The following is a 25278-nucleotide window of genomic DNA, read 5'->3' as shown; positions in this document are numbered from 1 at the left end:
AAGACCATCTAAATAATAAAGCTCCACCTTCACCCTTTCCCCTAATAATTGGAGGACTATATAGCCTTTATAATTTAGTTCTAATCCCCAGAAGTAAGCTTTCTATGCTAAAGAGAAAGAGGTGGTCAGATTCTCAGGAAAAAAGTGAATAGTGGAGATGGCTAGGAATCAAATCTAAGGAATCAGTCCTCCACACAGAACTGTGTGAAAGCTTTTCTTTATGTCAATCATCTCATCTCTAAAACAGGTGATAACGTGGGAGAAATTCATGGGCATGAGGGAAAAGAAATAACCCAAGCATTTCTCAGGAAATACAAGCAATTACCTTCACTTTTTATAGACCTCACCTCCTTTCCTAAATCATACACAAGAGCTACTATGCTATACTAACTATAGAGCAAAGAAAAACTTTCTATCAAAAGGTACTATCTACACTGTTAGCCATTAAAAAATGGTGGAATCCACATGTACACCTGTAAGGCTATCTAAGCCATGTCTACCCTACTTCTCCAGTCCTATCTCATGGCTACACTCTGTCCTCTGCACCACACTCTCACCTTAATGCCTCACAGCTTTTACCTGAAAGGCATTCCCTGTGCACATCCTACCTCCCAATACGTGTGATCACTTGTTTAATATTTGTTTCATCCATTCAACTGCAAGCACCCTGAGGACAGGGCTGTCTCTTTTGCTCACCACTGTATCCTAATAACAGTGTTTGGTTTATAGTCAGCCCTCATTAAATATTTTGGTCAATAAATGAGGGAGGGATGGACGCCTGGGTGGCACAGTTGGTTGGGCATCCGATTCTTGAGTTCAGCTTGGGTCATGATCTGAGGGTCATGGGACAGAGCCCCACGTTGGGCTCCGCACTTAGCTCGGTCTGCTTGAGATTCTCTCTCCCTCTCCTTCTGCCCCTCCCGCTCGTGCTCCCTAAAGTAAGTAAATAAATCTTTTAAAAATAAATAAGTGAATAAATGGATGGGTGGATGGATGAATGGATGAATGAATGAATGAGGGAGTGAACACTGCTTTCTCCTCAATAGGCAGAATCATAATGGTGCCCAGGCTGCCATTTCTCCTCTCCATTCTTACTTCAATTTCATTTGTGTCTAGTTACAAACTGTCTCAATTACCTGACAGTCTTCAAACTTACTAGAACAGAATATGGATTCCTCTCTCTAGGAGGAATCTAGGGGAAAGTCTACGAAACAAAACAGTCTCCACATTTCTTAAAATACCTATGTGTTCCTGAGTATTCTCTTAACCTTCAACTAGTTTCATCCACACACAACGCAGATGCTTCCCAAAATAGGGCTAGTACACAAATCAGGTGTTCTGGACATAACCGACTCCTGAGAACCCTCATGTATATACTTAAATGTATGATAAATTCTATCAGACTTAAACCACTCAGTTTTCACATTTTAAACATCTATAAATCAAAGATGACAGAAAAGTCAGAAAGCGGTCATGTCTGTGGGGTGGTTGTTAATGACTGGGAAGAAACATGAGGGGATCCTGTGGGGCTGGAAATGTTCTATATCTTGAACTGGATGGTGGTTATATGGCTGTACAAATATATAAAAATTGAGCTATACACTTAAGATTATTGAACTTAATGTACTTTATTACATGCAAATTATACTTAAAAGAAAAGTAAAATAGTAAATACCTATGAACAAGAGAGCTGCATTACTGAATCATGTTCCTGGTCCTAAAGCAGCATTTTATGCAATCATGGTAAAAGGGAATCATGGAATCAATCTTCACAGGTTAGTATATTTAGGGGGAATGGTAAGAAGGAAAAGAAAGAAAAAGGAAAGGAAGAAGCTAACTAATTAAGCATTACCCTATGTTTGACTATATTGTGAGATTTACAAATCTGTTGAAGAATCTGAAAAGTTAGTGACAGGGATGTAACAACAAGCTAAAATAAAAGTAATTAATGATATTAAATCATGGAAAAAACAAAAATTGTACAAGAAAACAATAGCAGTATACGAAATGGCCCAACAGTAAAATATGTACCTAACACAATAATGAGTACTTATTTAACGAAAAATGTGACACAACTATACTAAGAGTATTTGGTAAGGAGAGGACAGTGGAAAGCATATCGTTATTTTGATACAGGAGTAAATTTAAGAAAAAGACTAAGTGCTGTAAAGATGTTGCCTATAGGGAGTAAGACTTGGTGGTGGGAAGGTATAAAAAGTGGATTACTGATTTTCACTAAAAGCCACAGTACTACTTGATTTTCAATACAAAGTTCATGGAGGGGCGCCTGGGTGGCTCAGTCGTTAAACGTCTGCCTTCGGCTCAGGTAATGATTCCAGGGTTCTGGGATCGAGTCCCATATCGGGCTCCCTGCTCAGTGGAGGCCTGCTTCTCCCTCTCCCACTCCCCCTGCTTATGTTCCCTCTCTCACTGTGTCTTCCTCTGTCAAATGAATAAAATCTTTAAAAAAAAAAAAAGTTCATGGAAAGACAAAAACAAAAAAGTCTATGTATTAATTTGATAAATAAAACACATTTTGAAATAATTATATAAAAAGGATATACTCCCCCAAACATCCCTGGATTCCCTTAATAGGTTATCATAAGGGGTGCCTGGGTGGCTTTTCTGGTTAAGTATCTGCCTTCGGCTCAGGTCATGATCCCAGGGTCCTGGGATCAAGCCCTGCATTGGGCTCCCTGCTTGGCGGGAGCCTGCTTCTCCTGTCCCTCTGCCCCTACCCTTGCTTGTGCTTTCACTCACTCTAAAATAAGTAAATAAAATCTTAAAAAAAATGTTATCATAAAATGTATCAATCCAGTAATTTATTAAAAATTTTATGGGAGGGGGTGCCTGGGTGGCTCAGATGGTTGAGCATCTGCCTTCGGCTCCGGTCATGATCCCAGGGTCCTGGGATCGAGTCCCGCATTGGGCTCCCTGCTCCTTGGGAGCCTGCTTCTCCCTCTGCCTCTCTCTCCCTCTCTCTCTGTCTCTCATGAATAAATAAATAAAATCTTTAAAAAAAAAATTTATGGGAGGGGCACCTGGGTGGCTCAGTCGGTTAAGCATCTGCCTTTGGCTCAGGTCATGATCCCAGGGTCCTGGGACTGAGCCCTGCGTCGGGCTCCCTGCTCAGTGGAGAACCTGCTTCTCCCTCTGCCTCTGCCATTCCTGCTCAGCAGGAGAGTCTGCTTCTCCCCTTCTCTCTGCCCCTTACCCCTTCTTCTGCTCTCTCTGCTCACTCTCTCAAATAAACAAAATCTTTTTAAAAAATCTAAAAAGAAAATCTTAATGGGAGATGGGTGGAGGGACAGCAGAAATGAGGTAGATGTGGCTATACAAGGGCAATGTGAGGGACCTTTGTGGTGATAAAACTGCTTTGTATCTTGGGGGGCCTGGGTGGCTCAGTTGGTTAAGCGACTGCCTTCGGCTCAGGTCATGATCTCAGGGTCCTGGGATCGAAGCCCACATCGGGCTCCCTGCTCGGCAGGAAGCCTGCTTCTCCCTCTCCCACTCCCCCTGCTTGTGTTCTCTCTCTCACTGTCTCTCTCTCTGTCAAATAAATAAAAAATCTTAAAAAAAAAAAAAAACTGCTTTGTATCTTGACTATGGTGGTAACAAAATGGCAGAGAACTAAATATATACACTCATAAATGGGTACAAGTAAAACTGAAGAAATTTGAACAAGATGGGTAGACTGTATCAATGGCAGTATCTCGTTGTGATATTGTACTGTAGTTTTGCACGATATGACTACCGGGGGAACCTGGGTAAAGGGTACAAGGGATCCCTCTGTATTATTCTTACAACTGCATGAGAATCTACAATCATCTCAAATTTGAAAGTTTTAAAAATCACTGAAACAAGGGCACCTGGGTAGCTCAGTCAGTTAAGTGTCTGACTTATTTTGGCTCAGGTCATGATCTCATGGTGGTGGCATGGAGCCCACACTGGGTTCCGTGCTCAGTGGGGAGTTGGCTTGAGATTCTCCTTTTTCCCTCTTCCTCTGCCCCTCCCAGAGTGGAGCCCAAAGTAGGGCTGAACTCACAACCCTGAGATCAAGACCTGAGCTGAGATCAAGAGTCAGATGCTTGGAGCACCTGGGTGGCTCAGTTGTTAGGCATCTACCTTCGGCTCAGGTCATGATCCCAGGGTGCTGAGAGCCCCACATCAGGCTCCCTGCTCTGCAGGAAGCCTGCTTCTCCCTCTCCCGCTCCCCCTGCTTATGTTCCCTCTCTCGTTGTCTGTCAAATAAATAAAAATAAAATCTTAAAAAAAAAAAAGGGGGGCGCCTGGGTGGCTCAGTCGCTAAGCATCTGCCTTCCATGGTCCCAGGGTCCTGGGATTGAGCCCCACATCAGACTCCCTGCTCCGCGGGAAGCCTGCTTCTCCCTCTCCCACTCCCCCTGCTTGTGTTCCCTATCTCACTGTGTCTCTGTCAAATAAATAAATAAAATATTTAAAAAAAAATAAGTCAGACGCTTAACCAATTGAATCACCCCAGGTGCCCCAATAATATTCTCTGTCTTTAAAAGATGAATTTTTTTGACAGGTCTTCATTAAAGCCTTTACCTCCTTTGGTCAACAGCTCTGGTATGTATTTCTTGGGGATCAAAAGAACACACAGTTATCACAAATATAAACAAACCTTGGTTTTGCGGAGGGATGTTTATTTTTATCTTTATTTAGTTCTGATTCTCTTCCTAATGATGCTCACCATTTTCCTGGCAGCACACTGAGCTAATTTTTCTAGGAACAGGCTTACCAAGATTCCTAGTCTTTAGGGGCTTACAAGGGTTAGCTAGAAGTTACTCTTCCTGGGTGCCTGGGTGGCCCAGTCATTAAGCATCTGCCTTCCGCTCAGGTCATGATCCCAGGGTCCTGGGATCGAGTCCCACATTGGGCTCCCTCCTCAGCGGGAAACCTGCTCTCCCTCTCCAACTCCCGCTGCTTGTGTTCCTGCTCTTGCCATCTCTGTCTCTGTCAAATAAATAAATAAAATCTTAAAAAAAAAAGAAAGTTACTCATGTAAGTGGTTTGGACCTTCTACCTCTTTTTAAATGTAACACTGTCCACATTGAAGCTCATCTATTTTTCATCTCCCCCGACCCCCAACAGCCAAGAGATTCCTGAAGTTTATAATCTAAACAATTCGGAAACTCTACCTGAAAGAGCCTAATGTCATGGGAAAATCTGAATATGTCACTTCTGTAAAACATTTATTAAAAGGTCAAATAAGATGAGTGTCATTGCTTAAGCTCTTCTACCTAGAAGAACTTACCAGGATGGTTCCTGAAGGTAATGTTATGAGGAACCAGCACAATACAATGCAAAAAAAGCCAAAACAAAACAAAAGAGGCAGAAAAGCTCAATCCTACTCTTGACTCTCTCTTAGATGCGTAACAATTTCAGGCAAGTCACGCACTTATATGAGCCACAGTTGCTTCACCTGTAAAAAGGTGAGATAATTAATATACCATATACAGTGTAATACTCTCAGTAGAAATTGGGCAGCCCAACACTAAACTCATTGATATTCCTAAACAAGATGACTATTTACTTGAAATAGAACAATAAAAAAGACTGTGAACAGCCTCTTAATAGTTGAAGTCAGGTTTGTGTCTACTTTACAAAAGCTCAGTTTTCACAGTTTTTGAGTTTTAGAACTGCAGAGAAGGAACTATAGACCTAAGAAATGCTTACTGTCAAAAAGTCAGTTTGCTAATGCACAACAAAACATTTTCTCCCATTCCATGAGTAAAGTTTTTAAATAGCCTTGGCCTGACTTTTACAAGTTTTTTCAAACTAAACAATGTCCACTGGTAACAACTCTGTCCACACACAACTACTAATGATTTGTCATGTGATTTGTTATGTAAACTAACCTATCACTTTAACCCCAGTAAGTTACATGGACAGTACCAAGTCAACTCAATCTTTAATTTGTATCTTATCAATTTTTCAATATAGTTTTTAGAATCTCCATCTCCAGACCCTTCTTATGGACAAAATCAATTCTGAAATCTACACCAGTCCCTAAGTGTAGTAACCATGCCAGCCACCTACAACTTGAAGTAACAGACTTGCACTAAGAGATTCATAGTTTATCCTTGAATTCCTTCTAAAATCTTAGGTAGATGTACTTGATCTAATCAAGTTTATTGATGTGATCAAGAAAAACTAGGCAGCTGGGGAAAAAATGTGTTGGAAATACTAAATAAATGTTAACATTTCTGGGATAATTCCTGGGACTTCTTTAGATTTTTCTGTACTTTTTGTGTTTTGAAAAGATTAATTCATGTTCTAATCAGAAAAAAAAAAAGGTTAAGAATCTATCATCATTTGACCTAGAAACTTTAATCTGCTTAGGAGGAGGGGAAAAACAGAAGTGGAAATTCTGTTTTCATTCCTGAATGGATCAAGTGGTCTTACCAATTTTCTAGCTGCCTTTCCATTTTTAACATGTCCCCTTAAAAAAATAAAAACAGGGGCACCTGGGTGGCTCAGTCGTTAAGCATCTGCCTTCGGTTCAGGTCGTGATCCCAGGGTCCTGGGATCGAGCCCTGCATCAGGCTCCCTGCTCAGCGGGAAGCCTGCTTCTCCCTCTCCCACTCCCCCTGCTTGTGTTCCCTCTCTCGCTATGTCTCTCTCTGCCAAATAAATAAAATCTTTAAAAAAAATAAAAACAAAAGGGAAACTCTTACCATCAGCTGTGCAAAGAGGCTTATTGAATTTCATCGTTTTTTCCTTTCACCTAATTTTTGGTGGCACTCACCCATCATCACTTTGTGGGCTTCTTTGGCCTCGAATGAAAATGCCTGTCTTTTAAAGAAAGCTTTCTTCTCTCCACAGCCTCTAAGACTATGCCAAATAACCATCTGTTTTGTATAGTCCTTTTGATCCCTAGCTTTCTTTTAACATGGATTTCTAATACAATGATTTTTAAGCCTTTAAACTTGCAGTGGGTTATTTGCTTTCTAAAATCTTTCTTTCTACTTTTCCTAATGTACATACTTGATCATAGTTCCATTTCTTAAAACTGAATCCCCATGTGACAGATTTTATTCTTCCTCTCCCTGAAGAATGCTGAGCTTAGTCAATATATTACTATTTTTTGTCTGGTTGAGAATTAGATGAGATGATTTAATTTACTGTCCCAGCAAGATGCGTGCACAGAGCCCACCACAGAAGTGGTGCTTGGTACACCATGGCTAGTACAGTAATTCTTGAGGCTTCCCAGTTGGCTGGGAGGAAAAGAGCGAAGATATGATTACTATTAAATAGTGCTGACTTACGAAACCTTTATCAAAAGTAAAATGCAGTTTCTTTCTTTGCTTGGTAGGTTCTAAAACTGCCAAGTGAAGAAGCAGTTCGTTTTACTCAAAACTGTATCTTCACATTTGTTCCCAATGAAGTATTTAGCCAATCCATGTATAAACAAACTGCCTATTATTATTATCTGGCCTAATTGTGCAGCTTCTTTAATCTCCTTTAACAGTTTCAACTCATATTATTTTGATTAAGAATGTGACATTTTTATTTAAGCAAGGATCTCAATCCTTATAAAAATGTAATACCTTGCTGTCTCTACCATTCCTATCAAGTGCATACTCTACCAGTACCACATTTCAACGATTAGTCTCCTTCCATCAAGTAACTGAGATGTGAACTAAATTATTATATCATTATTTTGCCTACCAAGAAAGGAGAAGGAAAAAAATTTATATAAGGAGGACAGAAATGGCATTAATCATATTTGCGTCAGTAACACTTTTATAATAAATCTAATGCTTCAGATCACATATTCAGGTAAAACATATTATATATCTGTTGCTGGAAGAAAATGTCACTTCATCGTTATGTCACCTACCCCAATGTGTCCTTGTTAAAACTGAATTTCTTTCTTATACAAAGGCTCAAGAGAAAGAATATTGCCAAACACCTCCCTGCACTCCTCTCTCTGTCAGATAGTGTTATGGAACTCATCTGAAATCCACACTGCCAAGCCTTCTAGCTCTGCTAGGACTGGAAGGGCCAACTAATACAAATCACAGAAACATTACTACTGAAAAAACAGTTTTCACTAGCAAACTAAGCTATGTCAAGGCATTTTTACTAATAAAGCAATACACCTTGGTCAATTAAACGGAGATCCTTTCAAACCACTAAAGTAAAACAACAACATACACTTGAATTAACAGCTGCTGGCCTTAAAAGTTCACAATATCAGGGCGCCTGGGTGGCTCCTGCCTTCGGCTCAGGTCATGATCCCAGAGTCCTGGGTTCGAGCCCCACATTGGGCTCCCTGCTCCACAGGAAGCCTGCTTCTCCCTCTCCCACTCCCTGCCTGTGTTCCCTCTCTCGCTGTGTCTCTGTTAAATAAATAAAATCTTAAAAAAATAAAAAGTTCACAGTATCAGTAATGTATCATTGTACCAGTTAAGCACATGTAGTGGGAACCTATGACTTCAAGTTTGATATACAGCAAATTCAGAGAAAAGCCATGTGAAATCTGCTTAGAAGCCCACCTAACATTACAATCATCTGCCCAAATAAAACAAATTTTTCTTAGCATGGACCTGAGTTCATTAAGAACCTTTATTCTAGAATTGAGGACTTTTTTTTTTTTTTAAGATTCTGTTCTTAAGCAATCTCTATACCCAAGGTGGGGCTTGAACCCACCACCTGACATCAAGAGTCCCATGCTCCATGGACTGAGCCAGCCAGGTGCCCCTAAGAACCTTTATTATAAAATTATATATCGGGTGCCTGGGTGGCTCAGTTGGTTGGGCGACTGCCTTCGGCTCAGGTCATGATCCTGGAGTCCTGGGATCGAGTCCCGCATCGGGCTCCCTGCTCGGCGGGGAGTCTGCTTCTCCCTCTGACCCTCCCCCCTCTCATGCTCTCTCTCTCTATCTCATTCTCTCTCTCAAATAAATAAATCTTTAAATAAAATAAAATAAAATAAAATAAAATTATATACCAAAAAGAGCACATTTTTATGGAATGGCAAATAGGTCTCCTTATGCACTGCAACTGCATAAGTTGATGTATAAATAACTAAAAATAGTGTTCAGGTACCACACACCTCAGCTATCTCGAACAGCATACAGTATAACCAGCTGAGAGCTTGACATCCACAAGCTGCATTCTATATAACCCAAGGACAGAAATAAGACATTCCATTTCTTGTATATTAGGTAGGAATTTTGGCTTCCAGCCAATTACCAAAGCAGCAGTCTGGCCTAAGGGATTTCTGTTTCCTATCAGCTTCATGTAAGCAAAAAAGGAATGAGGTAACAGGAAAAATAATGAAGAAATAGAAGGGTTAGGAAAGGGCAAGCAAGGAAATTATAAGAAAATTTATAATACACGAGTCAAACAAGAAAGCATCCAGCCATCATGAGACATCTTCATCCTCAGGCTAATGCATTAGGTATTGAGACTTCCAGAACACAGCTAGCTATGTGTTTAGAGGAAGTCAAAATACCACAAACCTGAAAATTCAATTTTTAAGCTGGGAGCAGAGTGCATACTCCTTGAAAACTTATTTTTAAAGCGCTATCCCAAAGTTGCTGTGGCCTCATCACAAAGGTCATGCATGATATTGGACTTTTCCCCTTGAGGCAGGAGATAACTCAGAGGCCTACCTCACCCTTTATTCTAGGCATCCAAGACCCAGTCAGCAGAAGGGTAAATCCTACCCCTCAGGGAACTGGCTACAGGGTCTCCAGTTCTACCCCTGGTGTCTTCCAGACATGACTGACTTCAATTTTCACCATGATTAACTTCCAGGAATGCCAGCCAGAGGAGCAGCCAGGAGAAAAGAACATAAGGAGTAGCTGTTTCCGCCTCTATGTCAGTTGGACTCTGGAACAACTGCAGAAACTGCCTCTTTCTCTCTGCTAAGCAGAACAGCATTCAACAACCTCAGCGAAGGGCCTAACAACCAGTAACACACCACCACCACACTTCTTGAATATGCTTACTCTTATTTTTTTAAAAGACTTATTTATTTGACAGAGAGTGACAGACAGACATACTGGGGGAGGGCGGGGAGAGAGAGAATCCTAAGCAGGCTCCAAGCTTAGCCCTGGACCCAACATGGGGCTCAATCTCATGACCCTGACGTCAGACCTGAGCCATCAAGAGTCGGATGCTTAACCTACTGCATCATCCAGGCGCCCCTGACCATCTTATTTAAAGCTACAGCCCTCCCACCTCTCTCACCTATCCCTCCTCCACACTCCTAATCCCCCTTACTATGCTCTATTTTTATCACCTCATTTATCAGTCTCATAATACATAATTATTCATTATGCATATTTCTATATCCTTCTGTTTAAAGATAAGATCCAGGAGGTTGGGGGTTTTTTCTCTTTGTTTGTTTTGGTCTATATATTTTTTTTTTTTAAAGATTTTATTTGTCAGAAAGCAAGCGCACAAGCAGGGGGAGCGGCAGGCAGAGGGAGAAGGAGGCTCCCCGCTGAGCAAGGAGCCCGATGCGGGACTCGATCCCAGGACCCCAGGATAATAACCTGAGCCAAAGGCAGATGCCCAACCGACTGAGCCACCCAGGCGTCCCATTTATTTGGTTTATTTTGTTCACTGATAGATCTTAAGCAGCTAGACTAGGACCTCACATATAATAGGAATCTGATAAATATTTATAGAATGAAGTAAATAAGAAAAAGATCTCCCAGAGGTCAACAATACCCAGAGGGCCCAACTCTGCCTATATTCCTCTAATAGAACCAGTCTGGTTCCCATGTCTGACCTACATTGCCTCCACCTGCCATGTACTATTCCTCCCCCTCCCCAAAGTCTTCCATCAAGTAGGATATATTGAACCATAGTACTGCTGCAGGCAGTAAAAGCAACAAATGCTTGTCCTTGAGTCTGAAGGATTTCTGAAAGCTTTCATAGTCGGCCTTGTCCCTAGGTTATTCAGTTTGGGATAAAATGTGTTGAAAGTTACCTCAGCATAAAAGGAGGCCTGAAAAAAAAAATTACAAGAAGTTTCTGTTTTCAAAAATCAAATTCCAATTCAATTCAGCAAGCATTAATTAAGCATAGTTATATTCAAAGCATTGGGCTAGAAGCCAAGAGGAACAGAGGAGACAAAAGTGTCTTAGTTCAGAACGAGGGAGGAAAAAAATATATGCACAAATAATTAAAGACAACTTGTGAGAAAGTGCTATAACAGAGCAAAGAGAGAGATACAGAGGAAGATGAAATCAATTTTGGAGAGAGTTGGGTGGGAAGAAAAGGGTTAAGAAAAAGATTAAACAACTACACTGGGTTCCTTGTCATATACTCTTCTAGAACCAAATTCTTTCAGAGCCTTTTAGTTCATGATCATGTTTATCAGTTGAGGTCTCCCCAGCTACACTTTTAAGTCCTGAAAGGAGAGGGACCATGTCTGGCCTGATACTTAGGTGCTCAATAACGATCAGTTAAGGAAATAAATAAAAATTGTAATAATATTGGGGTACCTAGCTCGCTCAGTGGTAGAGCGTGCGACTCTTTATCTCGGGGTTGTGAGTTCAAGCCCCACATTGGGCATAGAGCTTACATTTAAAAAATTTATAATAATATTGCAGCAGTCTGTAGTGTGGAATACAGAAAGAGGCATTAACCATGAAGTTACTGCAATAATATACAGATGAAGGCCTGAACTAGGTCAGGTGAAAAACCAAAGCTCAATGGCAAGATATTCAGAATAATCCAATTTTAGTGAATGATTAGATGAGGTAGTGAGGAAGAAAAAGAACCAAATATGAGTCAACAAAGTTTTGTGCCAAGGCAACTGGAAGAAGTGTAATGCTTTTAGGAGAGAAAAGGGTAGGCAAGTTTCAGAAATGATGGACTGGAAGTACATTCGAAAGCAGATGCCAAATAGAAAAAATTTTCCCTCTTCCTTGTATACCTTTCAGATTCACATACCCCAAAAGCTGCACAATTGCAATTTCTCTTCCTAAGACTGCTCTAGAAGGATTACTTCCAGAACAAAGATAAATGCTGAGTGTCACACCAAACTTGAGAATTTGTAACTGAAATTTATAAGGTACATTCTTGAACATCCACTTCTGCTCACATAAATGAAAGTTCATCCTAACAAAACCTAAAGTGTCCACCTAGAAGTGTTGCTAGAACACTGCTGGTAGTATACCAAAAGCCCACTAGCTGTACTTTGTACATAGAATAGAGCAGACACTGCTGCATTCCCCAACAAATACTGAACTACAACCTAAGAAACTATAGATACAAGTATGCAATGTGGTACCAAGCAAGCAATGTGGCCTAAGTGCCAGGATCTGGATTTTATTCATGGTATGGTTTGATTTCCAAGGGTTGCATGGCATCTACTCTGGCCACTTTCCAATTCAATACCCTATGCAACACCTGACACCTAAAAAACAAAACAAAAACCCATCTATAAATACTACTTATATTTCTAATATAAATCTTTCTAAAATCTCATATTCAAGGGAAGCACTTCCCAAAATAACGTTTAGATTACCCAAAAATTAATAATATGCTGAAGATGGCTGAGAACAAAGCAAAGCACTCCCAGAACTTTCTGTGAGTCCAAAACAAACAACAGTTCCATCCACCAAATTTCTTTATTACAGACTGATGGATGTTTTAAATGCAAATTTAGGGATGCCTGGGTGGCTCAGTAGATTAAGCGTCTGCCTTCGGCTCAGGTCATGATCCCACAGTCCTGGGATCAAGTCCCACATCAGGCTCCCTGCTCAGTGGAGAGCCTGCTTCTCCCTCTCCCTCTGCCCGCTGCTCCCCTTGCTTGTGCGCGCTCTCTCTCTCAAATAAATCTTTTTAAAAAAAGAAAGAAAAAAATGCAAACTTAAAAACAGTAAATGCTTCTCACAATGTTCAAAGGTAGATTAAACATGTGATTTTTGCTATATTAACAAAGAAAGAAAGAAAAGACTAAAAGACCACCATCTAAACACTCAATAAATAGATGCTATTGGAAGTTCCCAATCCAAGAATTAACCAGGAAATGCTGATAAAAATCCTAAGTTGGAGAATTAACTTGGTTATGCAATTTTATTCCTTTAAACTGCTTGAAAGCAAAGATTGCTTAATATTATTGTCAATTCCAAAGTTCCTACAATCACCTACCACCTTTCTATCCCTGAGTCCCTTTGCAGGGCATTTCAGGGATCCTCCTTGTTAGTCATACTTCACCAAATGTCATCAATTTAGCATTTTTTTGGCATTAAAAAATCACATAATTTTATTTTCCAAACAAAACACAATGGGCAATCATATTTAATCCCAAAAAGTTAATTCAAAGCAAGTTTTTTTTTTTTTTTAAGGTTTTATTTATTTGACAGAGAAAAAGAGCATAGGCAGAGGGAGGAGAAGCAGGTTCCCCACTGAGCAGAGAGCCCAGTGTGGCTGGATCGACCTGAGCTGAAGGCAGACACTTAACCAAATGAGCCACCTAGGCACCCCTCAAAGCAAGTTTTCTATTGATTGGTCAAAAATGGAAAAGTACCCAACCCACCTCCACAATCAGTCCCATTTGACTCAAAGATTTCAGATTTAAGAGATTTAAAAATCTTAGATTGCTGACTTAACACACAAAATTGCTTCTGGCAAATCTTTTGAGGTACATTTCCTTCTCACAATCTGAGGTTCTTTTTCTACAGCTTTTATGGCTTGAGGAGACTAGAAAAAAATATATTTGACAAGCTGGTGAACCTGCAGAATAAGGGTTTAAGAGCCTCTAAAAGAAGATGGCCTAGCAAAAAATGGACAGCATAAGCTTTACAAACATATCAAAGAGGAGTGAGGGTCAAACCCCAGAGAACTAATGCTGTACTCATTAGCCTTCCTGTATACTGACTACATATATATATATACATATTTTTAAAAGATTTTTATTTATTTGTCAGAGAGAGAGAGAGCACAAGCAGGGGGAGCAGCAGAGGGAGAGGGAGAAACAGGCTCCTCACTGAGCAAGGAGCCCGACGTGGGACTCCATCCCAGGACCCTGGGATCATGACCTGAGCCGAAGGCAGACGCTTAATGACTGAGCCACCCAGGCATCCCTACTGACTATATTTTTGACACAGTAATAAAAAACTGCTCACTATGTCAACCAATTTGCCTGTTCTTCAATCACAATCTTAGTATCATAAAATTCTACAGCTAAATGGAACCTTAAAAGATGATCTTGTTTAATGTACTCATTTTACAAATAAGGAAAGTGAAAACAGCGGAGTGACTATGACTAGCACAAGGTCACACAGCTAGTTAGAAACACCATAGTGATGAGAGGCAGAGTTTTATGACACCCTATTCTAGTCTTTGAAAAGCTGTATTAGCAGAAAAAAAAAATAACTCTTAAATCAGACAATAACTTAACAGTAACTATAACTAAGCCACACAAAAATAAAATATATCCACATAAAGAGAACAAAGGGTTAGAACAGGAAGTACCCCAAATTAAACAGAAAGCAGCAGCATTTGTCCATCCAATCCAGGGGCTTCTTAAGGGCACAACCTTGCACATATTTTCTGAACCATTTTATTAATTATTACATGCCAAGATGTGTGTCCTGTGTGTTCGTGAAATGTACCTCCTTAAGACGAGGCCACAATGACCCTAGTGGCAAAGGTTTGAAAAATGATAACTTCTGGCATAGATAACTGACGGAATTAAAGGAATCCACAAATGTGGTGCCAACAATCAAAATAGACTGAACTTGAAGGGGGTAGAGATATTGCTGGGAGCAAGTAATCATGAAAACGGTGTAAGGATAAAAATCCAAGAGAGCAAAGTTGGCCATAAACTAATGACCAGAGAGCACAATAAAAAGAAGGCAGTTTCAGAGCTTGCCTGGCATCAGACAGCTCTCACCTGCAAAAGAAAGAAGGAAAAAATTCTCACAGAGACAAGAGAAAGATTGGAGGTTTGCTCCTGAGTGATGGACTAGATATGACCTAATAGGTATTTGCCATCTCTTATTTCTAGGACTCTGATCCAAGAACAAACAGCAAGAGGACCATGAAAAATCAGCCCTGTTGGATCTGGAGTTCTGCCTTGACAAGATATAAAGCTCATTCATAGATCTGACTGTGCTCATGAGACTGCAGTTCAACTCCTGCTGCTAGAGCAAGGGGAGGGGGAGGGAAGATAGAAAGGGGTGAGTGGGAAGGAGGTGGAAGATCTGGGTTGTGACTATAATAGCTACAGTAATTAGAGTGTTTCCAAGCTGCTGGAGAAGTCTTCAGAGCAGGGAACTAGGATGAGAGATGGGGGAGGGGAAAAAGCATGAGGAAGCAAACTACTGAAAATGCTAGGAAAGTATATAGTGGTTTGTGAACAGTTTAAAACAAACAACTGTGATGGCTTCATATAGGTAAATAAAGAACTTTATACTCTTTCCTATTAGTTAATACTATACAAATAACTGCAAGGCTCCCACTTAAAGCTAGCTTATGAACTAGGTTTAAGCAGATTATTGCAAATGTCCCTGTCTTTGCAGTGGTCTACTGGCCCTGGCCTTATACCGTTGCCTCCCTTTCCCCTAAATCAATCAATCTATGTGTCTAAAGCTCTCTGTATCGCTCTGACAAACAGGTTAGAGTCTTCACTCCACTTGGAAAAGGGATTTCTGAACTCTAAACAGTTAATATCACTTATTTCCCTTCAATCAACTGTTAATACCCAGTGAATTCAATGAGAAAATGGGCCTCAACAGGAGCACACAGCCTGTTGTGTTGACCTAACACAGAAAATCACTGGAGGGCCCTAAAAAAAAAAAAAAAAAAAATCAGAAAATAAACACCCAAGCTATTTGCTCATACATTTTTGGCTCTATAGCACTGCCTACTATAGTGGCACGAACATGTGAAAGAAAAATAATATATTAACAGAAGATGATGATGGTAACCTATAAGAAAAACCTGGGAATTTGCAAAAAAACCTAAAAATAGAAAGTCCTCCTCCAAGTTATAGGAAATGCTATACTTGTTTTTAAGATAAACATATAGTTGAGGTATTTCCTTAACATGATTTGGCTTGAGGTGATTTGATTCTAACAAGTGATGTTAATCTCAGTGCCAGAGAAAAGTTATAAAGGTGCTGGGAGAAACTAAAAATGAAATAGGACATCTGAAGAGATGCAAACTTCATATGAAAATTTACATTCATAAAATAAAAACACATGCAAATTTCTTGAAGGAGGCATGTCAGGTAGACCTACACAAAAAGTCAATTATATCCTTTGCATAAAACCTGCCGGGTATTCTCCCAGTGGACTAAATCTTTTTTACCACACTGAAAGCAAAGAATTTTCTCCTTCCCATTTCCCTCTAATAAACAAGCACTAGAAAACTGAATTACCACTATTTCCTTCCCATTCATAGGGCATAAAGCCAGAAATCACAGAAATACAATAGGGCCAGCTAGGACCATGTCTAAGGCATGTTACTCAGTATTCTAAAAGAAACACAGAGAAAGAATCTCTTTTCTCTATTCCATTATCATCTCACTAACAAACCTGTATCAGGCATTAAGAAATGTGAAACACAGAGCAATTTCACACATATGAACTGAACCTAAACCACGGAAGACCCAGAATTTTCTTGTCACTGTGGCATGTGCTTCTTTAACCACCTGCTCAATAATCCCTCTTCAGCTGCACAGCTGCTGCCAATTCCACATGCCCAGCTAGGCAGGTGCTTTGGTGAATTACCTGTTCCCTAGTGAAAAGAGCCCTTCACTGACACTTAGTGGGCCCAGAACCTGCCAATCAGCCTCACCGATCTTCATTTTGTCGGTCACAGCCAACTTTTATGAGAGATATCTTGAAGGCGTATTTAGCATACTATGTGACTTTGTATTTTGTGGGGTTTTGTTCTTGTTGCTGTTGTTTTTTAAAGGCTTGTTGCTTGTTTTTTTAAAGGAAATGGATTTTTAAAAATCAAGTAGAAGTGAAAATTCAGCTGCTAAAAAGAACTTGCCACACAACATAAGGCTGCCTTATCTCAGAGTGGCCCCATCTGTCTGGCAGTATTCCCATCCATGACTGGTTTTCCACAAGGGAATAACAATTGCTCAGCTACCTTTGTAGCAGAAGAAAGTGGCAGTTGGAAAGTGCTATGGTACCTGGCAGGAATGAGAGGGGAAGAACTTCTGAGATCACACATCATCCCTGTACTTCTTAAGTCTCAATGGTCAAGCCCAGGCAATAGTGTTCAAGTCAAATAAATAAGGAGTGGCACTTCTACTCATCAGAACAATCGCTAAACCCCTCAACAAATTATCCTGTTCCAGTTGTTTAGTTGCTATATGCTAATTGCAACATAATTACTACCAGGAGCCAAAATTATGCTCCTATATCCTCACACAAAATAAGCACTAATCTGCCCAGCTATCTAGACCTCTCACAAGGAAACATCTACTACCAAGAAAACCAAAGTGCTCTCTGAAAGATGGTCACAATCAGAAGACTCAGAAGACTCTTTGTGGCAAGGGCCCAACTCTGAAACCACTAAATCTAATCAGGGCAAACTTAATAGGAGGCTTTTGCCTTCACTGTCACCTGACAGGATTCAGAATGAATGCCTACAACCCAAGAGCAAAATGCTTTGGACTCAGTTTAGCTGAGGCTTCACTCAGAGACCTTGGACAGGTAAGCTGGAAATAGTCTAAAGACAGACAACACTTTAGTAAGACTTTAATAAGACAGTTTTGTCATCAAGAACATGTTCCCTCCCAACAAGCCCAATACCTAAGCGGCAAGTCATCATTTTAAGAAACTCATTGAAATAAAGGGATGAGGGAGGCAACATAGTCAGGTTCAGCCCCTCAGAAAAAGACCTCTACCAAAACCAAAGGCTAAAGTTCCTATTCAACAATTCCCTATAGGCTATGGTTGGCTATTGTGTACACAGTGCATTGTGTGCAACTGCCCTCTCACAATGAGTCTAATTTCTAAAATCTTAAAGAAAAGTTTTTATATTCTAAATGGAAACCTCACTTCTAATCCCAAATAATTTTTTACCCAACTAATAGTACCTAAATACTATCTGGCCACTTCTATGAGATATTTACAAGGATAGGGTTCCTTCTAGCTTGTTCTCATCCTTCTCTCATTAATAAACCCCAAGACCTCAAATGCTGTTTATGTTCACTTTGACAAATTTCTCCCTAATACAAAGGCAGAGATGGTCTTTCTGCACAATGGTAAGTCATCTCTTTTCATCAGAATTAAAATAAAGATTAAAAGGAAAGTTGTTTCCATAGCCCTTGCCCAGATAGGCAAATTCTGTGGCTTTTTCGTTGTGCAATTATTACTAACCAGGAAGTCACCATTAAAAAGGTACTTGGTCCTTGACTCCCTATCTTAACCCTGCAAAGGTTTTTAGTGGTATTCCTAAGCAAGCAAAAAAACCATTCAGTGTCCCATCTCTCTAAAAAGAATTAAATTATGATGGTTCAAACAAGAGTGGAAACCTCCCCTTGGAGTCTTCTTCCTTAAAGGTCTGACACAAACATCAGGATTGAGTCTCCCAGACACGATTCCTCCACAACTTAGTACAGGCTAGCCAAAGAGGCAGGCACAACATGGCTGGCATCCCCTATTCTTCTGAAAAATGTGTGCCAATGAGCTCTGCATTGTTCCTCACTCAAAAAGAAGAGCCTTTCTGTCTGGCCTCCTCCAATGGCAAGCCCCAGTCTGGAAAAGGAAGAAAATGGCACTGAGGAGCCTGGGAGATGGAGCATATCCAAAGCTCTCAGACAAGACTTGAACCTATGACCTTCACTGTGTACACAATAGGCGGGTGAGAGGGACCGGTTTATCTCTGCAGCAGCAGTTCTCAGCCCTGGGGTAGCACTCCCGATAAAATGACACAGACTATTGTGTGTGGCAGCAGAACAGTCATCTCCTCACAACAGCCTAAACCAGCACTCCCTCCCCCAAGACAAAGCAGCAGGGGTGAAATTAACTCAGGGCTGCAGAGCAAAGCCTAGTACAGAAAAGAGAGGCCTGTGGGGGATTGGGGACTCTCCTCTACCCCTGGGGCTCTGGACACATGGCTGCAAACAGACAGGCTTTCTCCCCCATCTTTCCCACTCTCATTTGGGTAGGAAGCTGTTTCTTAGAGAATTTAATCATCTGTGATTTGTTCAGAAATATTTCCCCTGAAGGGCTCTGATCTCTCCACCCTCTGTGAGCCTAATTCCTAGAAGCTGAAATGACTGTTTGCTGCTGCCTGTTTCACAAACACACATTAATTGGTCAGATGTGTCTCCTCCTCCTCAACCCCAGAGGGAGGAAGGAGAATCTGAGCAAAGCACAGAGATGATCCAACCGTAATTACACATAAAGGGAAAAGAGGGCAGCATGGGTTTTTCCAAACAGGACAGGGTCACAAATCCTCCCGGGGGCACAAGGAGAGCAGTTAAGGGCCAGGCCCAGGGATCCCTCCATCTTGAAGAAAAGGACAGGAGTAAATGTGACCTGAAGACTGGAAGGAGCACACACCCACAACCTACTTACTGCACACTCCCGGCCACCTTGCTCCCCCCCACCCCGCAGGGCCGCGCACACGTCCTGCTCCCAACCCTTCGCCCTGAACCCCCCTAACTCCCTGACTAGCCCCAGCCGCCCTAGGCCCCCTCGAGATACCCAGACTCGCCACTGAAACTCTCTGGCCTGTCCCCACAACCTGGCCAGACCCTAATCCTCTCTTGGGAACCCCTACCCTGAGGCCGAACCGGCCCCGGCCACGCTTTGAACTTCACCCCGCGCCCCTCGACGCCCCCTCCCCCACCCACGCAACGACCCCCCTCCCCCTCCAAACACACCTTCCCCTCGCTCCGCCCCGGCCCCCCAACCCCCACTTCCTCCGTCAGGCGCCGCTACCCCGGCCCCCTCAGCCCCGGCCCCCCTCAGCGCCACAGCCTCTCTCCTCCCCCAGCCCCGGCTCCACACAAAGCTTCGGACTCACCGCGCGGCCGGTCCCGGGAGCCGCCACCTCCGCCCGCCCGGGGCCCCGGGCCGTAGAGCCGCCGCTGCTACGGGGCCCAGGCCGCCATCCGTTCCCGCGGCCCCTCCCCCCCACCCCACCCCGCCTCAGCTCCGGCTCTCCGCCCCCTCCCCGCGCCGCTCCGCCCCGCCCGGCCGGTGCCGCTGTGTCCGGGGCCGCGGGTCCCTCAGCCGCCGCCACCGCCGCCGCCGCCGCCGCGATCCGGGACAACCAGGGCCGCCCCGAAGACCCGGAAACTGGACTACCGGGCCCTCGGATCTGGATTCCGGGCTGCCGTGGAGTCTGGAGCGGGAGTGCGCCGGGGAAACCCGGAACCTGGATGAAAGAGCCAAATCCTGGGTCTCGGAATGCGCGGTCACACGGAGCCCGGATTAGAGTCGTAGCTCTGGGAATGCTGGAAAACCCGGCGAGCCGGTTAAACAGAGATAAACTCGAAGAAACCTGGATTGGAGAGCTCGAACCTAACGCTCTCCCCTCGTGGAAAGAACTCTCGCAGAGAGGTCTCTGGGGAAGTATCATACCTTAAATACAGAAAGACACCAGTTCCGTAGGTGTCCTTCCACCATGGGGAGAGGAAAAGGCCGTAAGAGGTCTGAACGTGAACATCCACAAAGAACAGAAGAGCAAGAACAGCTCATAATGGTTTCATCCATTTTATCCTTTGGTTCAGCAAATTATCAACCCCCTAATTTTTTTATCCTTTGTTCTCCAGTTTCTTTTTCTTGGGATTACCACTTGTTTTTCTCTCCAAAGTACCCACTTCTCATCTTTCTATATCCCTTATCTCACCATCCTATATCACCAAATCTTGTTGCTTTTTATTATCTAAAAGCCCTATTCTGTCCTTCTCCAACCCACCATTGTTTCTAAGGACTTTAACTTTTACCTTTCCATAAATGTCATTCAACTGTGATTGTCCAGCGCACTGCACAATAGACATTCAGTCCGTGTTTATGTGAACCCTCCCACCCACCTCTCACTTGTGAAATATACTCTCCATGACCTTTTCCCTAAAACTTCCACCTCCTTCCATAGCAAAGAGAAATTTCTTAATTCTCAAGGCTCCCCTTTCTTAGCCCCTTATGTCCTTCCTGTGTCCTTGATCATTTTAGCTCTTCAGTTTTTGTCTTTCCTTTCTTCCCTTATCCTGAGGCATCCTTCAACAGTGCCACTCAAAATAGTGTGTGACTTGGGGATACAGCCAGATAATAAAACCCCTTTACTCTCCATCTACATACACACACACACACACACACACACACACACGCACACACGGTGGGGGTGGGGTGGGGGGCTAAAGATGAACACTAAGCCTGTCCAGCCTAGGAAGAATAATCTCCCTTTGGCCCACCAATATTTAATTTGTTCTAGTACAGTACATGTAGGGCAGAACTGATTCCGGGTGACAGCACACTTCCAGTCTCTACTAGGCAATGTTACAAGTGAGGATTCACTACTTAGCACATAGAGAAAGAGTAGGGTTTGGTATTTTAGACTTAGATATGACTTAATTAAGGGTTAACACTCAAGCAGTCATCTTCTACTGAAGAGCATGACCCTACCATTGGGGAGGACAGGACTGCAAAAATAGGGAAAAGAGGAAAATAAACAGTACTACAGTGAACCTCAATTTTTAGCCAAAGAAAGTTCTCAAGCCTTGAAAGAACCACCAAAAATTTTTAAGTGATGTCCTGTACACTAAAAGAATCTTAAATTTTGACTTCCTGTTCCTCTAGACCAGGGGTTGGCAAATTATGGCTCACAAGCTCACTGCCTGTTTTGGTATGTCCCATGAGCTAAGAGTGGTTATTACATTTTTAAATGGCTGAAAAATAATCAAAATAATACTTTGTGGTGTGAGAATATGAAATTCAAATTTCAGTGTCCATAAATAAAGTTTTATGGGCTCATAGCCACACTTATTCATGTATGCATTATCTATGAATTCATTTGCACTGTTAACAGCAGAGTTGAATAGGTGTAACAGAGACTTGTATGACCTGGAAAGCCTAAAATATTTACTATCTGGCCCTGTACAGAAAAAGTGTGTGGACCCCTGCTCTGAATAAGCACTGTCCAATCGAATTTTTTGCAATGATGAAAATGTTCTATATATGTGCCCTCCAGTTCAGAAGTCACTAGCCACATGTGGCTGTTTGAACCTTTGAAATTTGGTTAATGTGACTAAAGAACTGAATTCCTAATTTCATTTAATTAAAAAAACCACAAGTGGTTAGTGGCTACCATATTAGACAGTACAACTCTAGACTCTTCTCAAATCTTCTGTATCATTTTTTGTCCCTTGTGCCAACATCTTACTCCCTTCCTATGTCACAACTCTATATGGATTCTCAGTTCCCCCAGGCCCCTACCCCCAGCCCTATTTATCTGACTCCAAGGTAGAATACAACATTTACTGGGTTTTCTTTCTGAGCGCTCCATTGTCACAACTGAAATCTGATCAGTTTACCAAGTTTCACCCCATGTATTAATCCACATTATGTGCATACATATAAATGGACAGACATTTACACAAGTTTCTTTGTGTTCAAGGATGGAACTGTGCTATGTTTTCTTCTCTGCGTGAGAGAAGTAGAAAAGCCCTCCACATGCTGGATCCCTTGTTGCTGCTGGAGCCTGTGATATGGATCACCTCCCTCCAAACACATTCACAGAAGCTGAGAACAGCAGATGTATACTTGCTATTTGAATCTCAAGGAAAAAAAAGTCCTTCATCACAAGCCTTTCTTTCCTCCCCCTAAGCCTAATAAACTGAAGTTAGTTGATTTCTCTAGTTTAATAGATGCTTGCTTTTTTACTGGCCTTTTCTAGCTGGGCAAGAGAACAACCCCAACACTGTCTCAATCTTGGCTAGGAGTTCTAGTAAAAGCATTAAAAAAAATTTACCAAACTAAATGAAATCCACATAAGTGGGCTTTAGTAGAGACAGCAGTTAAAATGGAAAGAGATTAAATAAAAACCATAACTTTGTAATTATTTGTAAAAGTAATCTTTAAAGTCTAAATTTTTCACAGCTACACCCTAGGAAAAATGGGTTTCTGTAAACTTTCAGCTTAAAGAGAAAAGGGGGGACACCTAGTTCTCTTTCCCTAGATTAGCTATAGCAAGCAAAAAAAAACCAAACCAAAACAAACAAAAAACCTTACTCCATTCCAAACATCTGACTGCAAAGCCAGAGTCTCCTAAACCCTGACAAGAAAGTATCTAGTTTCATATATATCCCACTCTGAGCTTACATAATTGAGACAGGGACCTGCCTAGAAAAACAAAAACACTGAATCCTTCAGGTTCTATACAAATTGAGAGTCACTGGACCCAACCATCCAAAAGGGGGCGCCGATAATATTTAGGCTGCAAAAGAAAACCAGCTCAGAAATGTGAAACTTCCCTCAGACCAAGCTGTCCCAGAGTTAAAAGGGTCAGTGCAAAGTGTTGTAAAGCACCGAAAGGCAATTCCTGGGCAAGTTTGTATTCAGGATGCTAGGAATTTCCACTAGGCTTTAAATTATCCTATTCATCACTGAGCAACTGAGGACCATCTACCCCCAAGTCTTTCCCAAACTTACTCCCCAATGTCCTACAAATAAAAGACAGACCTTACACCATCACCATGTGAACTAAAGACAGGCTTTCACAGTCTAACCATGAAAAGAAGTTTCCAAGTTACTCTGCCATTTACTCATGTGGCTCCAGCTGCATATTTTGGATGCTGAGGTGGGTTCTTGTAAACTTGTAATGTTCTTGTAAACTTTATCACAGCACACAAAATGGTCGCATAACCTGATCTCGCAGGTCCTGATGTTTTTCTTTAGGCATGCACACAAAATCTATCCAGGTGAAAAAAAATCAATCCAGACTCCTCTGTGCTTGAGCTGTCATTCACATAAAAAGGCAGAAAACTTGGTGTTCCCTAGGCCCTTTACCTCCTGCCTTTCGGTTTTATTTTGGTATTCGGAAAACCAGACAATTCCAGTGCAGAGTTCATGGTACTACTGCACAGTAAAATATTAACCCAGTGTGTCTTCATTAATAGTACTAGGGTCTTCAGGAGACCAGAATGAATTTTTTTTTCCCCTAAAGAAGTACCATTAGCTGTTCTTTCCACTTTCTCTACAGAAGTTGAACAGGAAAAGAATGAGAATACTGCATGTCTGCATTACTGGAACAAGAACTGGGTGGGTTTTCCCTGGGAATCCAGAGTGATCAGGCCCCACAAAACCAGTGCCTAGAGCTATGCAACAAGCAGGGTTCACAGTTGAGTGAACATCAATGCATAAGAGTGCAGGCATTTCAATGCAAATACATGCTGAATATGAAGGATTAAAGAAAGGGGAAATTAATCTTTTTCATAACACAGGGCACTTTTTTTTCTCTCCTGTGCGCTCTCTTTTTTAAGTCATGCACACAACTGCTGGAGGGAATCCAACTTCCCTAGTGTGGTGGTGGTGCTTTATAAAAAGCAGAACATACACATTTAAGACCATGAATTTCCTGAGGATGCCAGCAACTGAGATTCTGACAGCTCTACTGAACAGCCTCAGAAAAAAAGTGCTTCACTAAGTGGGGCCAGAATGATGAGTGAAAATCTCATTTCAAATCAACCTTCTATTTTTCCAAAGCTCATAGTTTCCTGAGCTGTGGTTGGTTTAAAGGGTTAGGTTTCAGCATTTGAGAGCATTTGAATACATTTACTGAAGGGACTTTATTTTTTAGTTTGTTTCTAATTGCCCCATCCAAGTGATGTTTTTGCAATACCTACAACAATAAATAGGGCAGTTTCATGCTGCTTTAACAGGAGCTCTATCTCCTTCCAGTCTGATCCTCTTATGTCCTAACATCTCAAACCAAAGAACAAAGTGGCAGCATGCCTTCAGGTTATCCCTTAAAAAAAAAAAAAAAAATCTGCCAAAGAAGGTTATTCAGCTTTTGAAGACTGTTCACTTCAAGAGATGTTGAATGAGAGCAAAAAACTTGTTAAAACCCCTTTCTGTCCCATCACAGGTTTGTATTAAACACAGGATCCCTCAAACATCCTAATACTCCAACCAGGCTATTACTTTGAAAAGAAACTTTAAAATTCAAGTGGTCTCTCAAAAAAATTGTTAACCTATGTTAAGATTTTCATAACCTCAAATCCAAGCCTCAGAGAGGAAAGTAATTTCCAACTTGTTCCTTTCTCTTCTGATACCATTCTGAGAGAAGTGTCAAAGACCTAGAATTTTT

At 41.6% G+C, this 25278-nt stretch overlaps 1 protein-coding gene across 2 annotated transcripts in view; it reads right to left on the bottom strand.

Moving 5' to 3' along the window:
* Positions 1 to 20131, bottom strand: part of ZNF609 (zinc finger protein 609) — a 210677-nt gene extending 190546 nt beyond the window's left edge. For both annotated transcript variants that reach the window (XM_027569695.1, XM_027569696.1), the window contains exon 1: positions 19996 to 20131. The gene's annotated coding sequence lies outside the window, so the exon portion shown is untranslated. The remainder of the gene's footprint in view (positions 1 to 19995) is intronic.
* Between the last annotated feature and the right edge of the window lie 5147 nt (positions 20132 to 25278).

Source organism: Zalophus californianus, chromosome 6 (assembly GCF_009762305.2).
Source record: "Zalophus californianus isolate mZalCal1 chromosome 6, mZalCal1.pri.v2, whole genome shotgun sequence".
In the NCBI taxonomy this organism is placed as follows: Eukaryota; Metazoa; Chordata; class Mammalia; order Carnivora; family Otariidae; genus Zalophus; species Zalophus californianus.
Note: the sequence above shows the minus strand (reverse complement) of the source record. Positions and strands in the feature narration are given on the sequence as shown.